Source organism: Hordeum vulgare, chromosome 1H, assembly GCF_904849725.1.
Source record: "Hordeum vulgare subsp. vulgare chromosome 1H, MorexV3_pseudomolecules_assembly, whole genome shotgun sequence".
In the NCBI taxonomy this organism is placed as follows: domain Eukaryota; kingdom Viridiplantae; phylum Streptophyta; class Magnoliopsida; order Poales; family Poaceae; genus Hordeum; species Hordeum vulgare.
In genome coordinates, this window is record NC_058518.1 from 178,047,072 (window position 1) to 178,053,111 (window position 6,040).

A 6,040-nucleotide genomic window follows, 5' to 3' on the forward strand; every position below is an offset into this window, starting at 1 on the left:
TAACGACCAATTTTGAAGGGGGATAGGGGAATTTGCTCCCCTGCCCAAAGGTAGTTGTTGGCGTTCTAGGAACGGGGGTACCCAGACCTGCCTCCCTGTGGCCCAGTGCTGGCCCACTTCATCGAGCAAACCAACGGGTCCGGCACCACTCAGGACAAGGCCGTCGCGAGGGGCCAAACCTCGTGAGGAGGAGCAACATCAAGACCCACAGGGGGCCTCCTCAGGACCACTCCAGAGCGGCAGATATTCTGAGGCGAGGCCCAGCCTCAGGAGTCAAGGGTGACACAAGGGAAGGACAGGCGAGCAGTAGACAGTAGAGCGGAGCAGTTTCCCCTTTGGTGCAAAGGGGGCAAGGACGAACACAGGTTTCCAAGGCAACTTCTAAAGGATTCCATTCTTGTGTAACAAGACCCTGGCCGCCCGCTGGTAGGATGGACGTCATCCCTGAGCCAGCCCCTAAACCGCTAGCAGCTACTTTGCAAGTGAAGACCACTTTTGGACACGGGGGGCATGTTCCCATGTCCCCCTTCGAAATTGGGTGTTGTGGGATCCCTTCCCGCCAAAAATATAAGAGAAGAGGACCAAGGCCGCCACTATAAATAGAGGATATGTTGCTTCGTAGAAGCGGATCCACTCGACTCTCATCCACACACCCACACATCGCTAAGGCCACCTAGCCTCAGGAGGCCAAAGAACATTGTACTAGTTCATCCACCAACCTCCACGAGAGGCAATCCACCAAAGCAGGAGTAGGATTTTACGCTTCGCAGCGGCACGAACCTGGGAAAACTGTTGTGTTCTGTGTTTCCCACACCATCGAGTGAGCCCTTCGTCGCTCCCATCGTGTAGTGAGTTAGGAGAGGTTAAGCGGGCAAGATCTTCGTACACGCCCCTGAGTTCGAATCTTTAGGGTTTTACGGAGCCCAAAATCCGACATTTGGCGCGCCAGCTAAGGGGTGTGTCGTCATCTCTCCGAGGGCTCAGTCCACGGAAGCTGATCACGATCATGGCAGGGAAACGACGAATCCGCGCGGAGAGGCATGCCGCCCGTGTGGTGTGGACGGCGCAGGCAGGCCAAGACGCACAGTGACGTTCCGTTACCCCGACGGCCGGCGTCCACGCTAGGCAGGCCTCCAACGGGCGCCGGGGGCTGCCACCTTCATCAACCATATGGTGTCCGCCGATCGCCTCGGCCCATCCACACGTCCAGGCAACACCGTCCCCCATTCGAGTCTGTCAGCATGAGATGCACAAGCATGTCGCGCTCCTGGTGGCGAACAAGCTCAAGCATTAGAACACCGCCCGCTGCCACCACGTCGGAGGCTGCAGGAGCAATCTTGGGCGCGCCGCCCCCGGCGAAACCCAAGTGCGCTCCTGCGCGAGCCGCTCTCGTCGGACCGCAGCACCAGGGGTTACAATGGGAGGGCCGCACGGGCACACCCCGAACATCCACCCAGGCTCGCGCCCGCTGGGGACTTGGCGGGGACTGATGGAGGCACGGGATTCGGCCTCGCTGGGAAGGTGTCATCCGGTGTTCACCCGCGAGCTTCATAGATCGGGGAGGGAGTACCGGAGGTCCGACTACATCAAGCCTGGAGGCGCGCAAAGTCTGACAATGACCGCGTCGGCGTACCCCCGGGCTACCGAGGAGGCAACGCAGACCATCACTATAGCAGGAGGCTCGCGCGCAACCCCGGAAGCAACCCCTGCGTGAACAGGTATGAACTACACCATGGGGGTGGCCCGCGGGGGTGGTTTCGTGAGGACGCCCAGCGTGGGCGTCCTCGTGGGGCACACCTTCTGGTCGGGAGCTGCTTCCGGCAGGCGTCTGGGTCTGGGGACCGGGGACCTCTCGCCTTGGACAGGGTGGACGCGCCCTCGTGTCTAGGTCGAGGGGCCCCAGCCTGGGGACTGAGGGTGGAACATACGCCCATGTTCCTAGGCCAGATGATCCCAACCTGGAGGCCGGGATGGTATATCCACCCCTGCCCCCGGGGCGCGCGATGCCCACATGATGACTGAGGGTGGAAAACATGCCCATATCACCAGTGTGGGCTTCGTTCGGTCACCAGCAGGTGTTCGGGTACCCGCCATTGCACTTAGGCTCGGCTAGCCTGGCCTGGGGGCATGGCCCAGGGTACTAGCATGGGAACCAGGGGGCCCCAGCGAGGCACGCTTGGGCAGATCCCTAGGTACTCGGAACCTAGCGACTGAGCGAACCTTTTGGCCAGCGGGCGCTCGGGGCTCCCCCCACGCTCGAGGGCTCGCTCAGGGCAGGCCACGCCACGCCACTACGAGCCCGGGGACTACGAGCGGGGCACACGCCTTTGAGGCATGGGGCTCCTGAAGCGTCCCCGGGTCCTGCATCGACCCGTGACACCTCTGCACCGCCCCCACGCCGCTTCAGCGCCGTCTCTGCATCGACCCTGCATCGTCCTTCAGTTCTTAAAGAACCTACTTCATCCCGTGACACTCTCACGTAATAACGAGCCGAGGCTGTATACGCCCACGGCCCCCCGAGGACGCGAAAGGGGTCCACACCACGCCTAGTGGAGAAGACGGAGGTAGTCAACATAGTTCACCAATGCCTTATGAAATCTAGCGCCTAATGCCTCGGGGGTAGGGACACTCGCGAGGCGAAAGCGCCCTCGCGACCTCCCAGATACACCCCACCATGACACTCTCATGTAATAACGAGCCGAGGCCATATACGCCCAGGCACCCCCCCCCCCGAGGACACGGAAGGGGTCCACCCCACGCCTAGTGGAAGCCCTATGCTCAGCGCTGGTGAGAGACGGAGGCGGTGAATAGCAAGGGTGTTGGACGCGGCAATTTTCTCGTTCCTTCCTTATGTTTTAAGTTGTGGCCCAGGGGGGCCTCCCCTTTTTTTTGTACCTTAATCTATGCTTCCAGTTGCTCAACAATTAGCAATTGTCTTGCAATGGCCCACCAGCGTGTGGGATTGCGGCGGTTTTCGAGGGTAGAGTATTCAACCCAAATTTGTTGGTTCGACACGATGGGAGTGAAAGGATATTCTCCAGTATTAGCAGTTGAGTTGACGGCTCAACCACACCTGAAAGATTAGTATCTAGAAGCAGGATAAGCAGCAAAGGTAGTATGATAGCAACGGTGCTAAGAATGAATCTGTTGATGGCAGATTATTCCTAACTAAAGTATCAATGGTGCCAGAAAAGTATTGTAGCAGGTAGCAGAAGTGTAACGAGTAACAACAGTGGCAAGGAACAGCAGTACTGATAGCAGTAGCAAGGAGCAACAGTGGAAAGTAACAGCAACAACAAGTAACAGTAGTAGCAACAGTAGTGGCAGCTACAGCATGACAAAGCAAGTAACAGTAGCAGCAAGTAACAGTAGCAGCAACAGTAGTAACAGCAGCAGGGCAAAGCAAGTAACATCAGCAGCAAGTAACAATAGCAGTGGGACAAACTTGTAGGCAATGGATCGGTGATTTGTTGGATGACATTCATCATGCAACAGTTATAACACGGAGAGATATGTGGCCAGCTCCCGTTCGTCAATGTGATGTTGGCATACATTCCATGTGTAGTCATACGTGCTTAGGGAAAAGAACTTGCATAACATTTGTTGTCCATCCCTCCCGTGGCAGCGGTGTCCAAATGGATACTACGAGATATTAAGGTTCTCCTTTTAATAAAGAACCGGACCAACGCATTAGCACTTGGTGAACACATGAACTCCTCAAACTATGGTCATCACCGGGAGTGGTTCCGGTTATTATCACTCCGGGGTTCCCGGATCATAACACATAGTAGGTAACTACAACTTACAAGATCGGATCCAAAACACACATATATCGGTGACAACATAATAATTTCATATCTTAATTCATGGCACTCGGGGCCTAGTGACAAGCATTAAGCATGGCAAAGTAGTAGCTTCATGGAATTGGAGAGGGAAGAAGGTTGATGATGATGATGGCGACGATCTCCTTGATCCGGAGCCCAAAACGGACTCCAGATCTGCCCTCCAGGGCAAGAACGGGATGTGGCGGCGCCTCTGGATCATGAAACGCGATGAACTCTTCTCTCCTGATGTTTTCCGGGACGAAAGGGAATAAATAGCGTTGGAATTGGGGGCGGCAGAGCCTCGTGGGCCCCACAAGCCTGGTAGCCGTGGCCAGGGGGAGGCCGCGGCTACAGGGCTTGTGGCCCACTGGCCCGTCCCCTCCGGTGGATCTTTGCGCAGGTATTTTTTCATATTTTGCATAAATATTCTCCGTCAATTTCCAGGACGTTCCGAGAACTTTCATTTCTGCACAAAAATAACACCATGGCAAATCTGCTGAAAACAGCGTCAGTCCGGGTTAGTTCCATTCAAATCATGCAAATTAGAGTCCAAAACAAGGGCAAAAGAGTTTGGAATAGTAGATACGATGGGGACGTATCAACTCCCCCAAGTTTAAAACCTTGCTTGTCCTCAAGCAACTTAGTTGAAAAACTGAAAGAGAAAGAAAAACCTTGACAAACTCTGTTTGATCTTGTTGTTGCAACTATGTCTAACTCATAACCAGAATTTCAGCAAGATCACAAGTTAACCACATAAGCAAGTGACACATAGGTCTCACGGTAAACTAATATCAATAGCATAATCAGCTAGTTAGCAAATAATAATGAGTTTCAGATACCAACAATTCAATCAAAACAAGCATGAAGCAATATGAATAGGTGGTATCTCGCTAGCTCTTTCTGAGACCGCAAAACATAAATGGAGAGCACTTTCAAAGATCAAGGGCTGACTAAACATTGTAATTCATAGCAACGAAGATCTAGTCATAGTCATACTCAATATCAATCAAAAGCAAGGCATAAAAATGACAGAGGTGCTCTCTAATTGGTGCTTATATAAGAAGAGCATGACTCAACAGGAAAATAAATAGACATGCCCTTCGCAGAGGGAAGCATTGATTTGCAGAGGTGCCAGAGCTCAATCTTTGAAAATAGAGATAATAATTTTGGGTGGCATGCTTTCATTGTCAACGCAATGACCAAGAGTTCTCAATATCTTCCATGCTACTCATGCTATAGGCGGTTCCCAAACAGAGAAGTAAAGTTTTGACTCCCCCACCACCAATCAATCACACTCCACGGCTAGCCGAATCCTCGGGTACCGTCCATACTAACATCAATCCGGGGGGAGTCTTGTTTTACAGTTATGATTTCGATTTAAGCGTGGAACTGGGCATTCCAATTACTGGCCCCTTTCTCGTGAATGGCAGTGAACAAACACATGTCGAGGATAACACGCCTAACATGGAAGATACCAATAGCCCCCTGTCACCACACGAGCAGTTCGGGCATGCAAAACAAATTATTTCTTGAAGGTTTAGAGAATGGCACATGCAAATTTACTTGGAACGGCAGGTAGGTATCGCAAATAGGTAGGTATGGTGGACTCTCATGGAAAAACTTTTGGGTTTATGGAAGTGAATGCACAAGCAGTATTCCGCTTAGTACAAGTGAAGGCTAGCAAAAGACTGGGAAGCAACCAACTAGAGAGCGACAACAATCATCAAGATGCAATGAGTATGACTAACATTGAGTGCAAGCATGAGAAGGATATAAATCACCATGAACACGAACATCATAGAGGCTATGTTGATTATGTTTCAACTACATGCATGAACATGCGCCAAGACAAGCCACTTGAATCATTCAAAGGAGAATACCATCCTATCATACTACATCATAGTCATCTCAAAATCTATGTTGGCATTCAAGACAAACCATTATAGGCTCCTAGCTAATTAAGCATGGCATCAGAAACTATGATCTCTAAGTTGTCATTGCAAACATGGTTCTCTCTCAACAAAGCTGAATCTGGGACGACAGGCTAGTCATATTTACAAAACCAAAATAGGTAGAGTTCATACCAGCTTTTCCAGTCTCAGTCACTTCATCATATATCATCATTATTGCCTTTCACTTGCACGATCGAACGATGTGAACAATAATAAGAGTGCTCGTGCATTGGACTAAGCTGAATCTGTAGGCAAACATAAAGG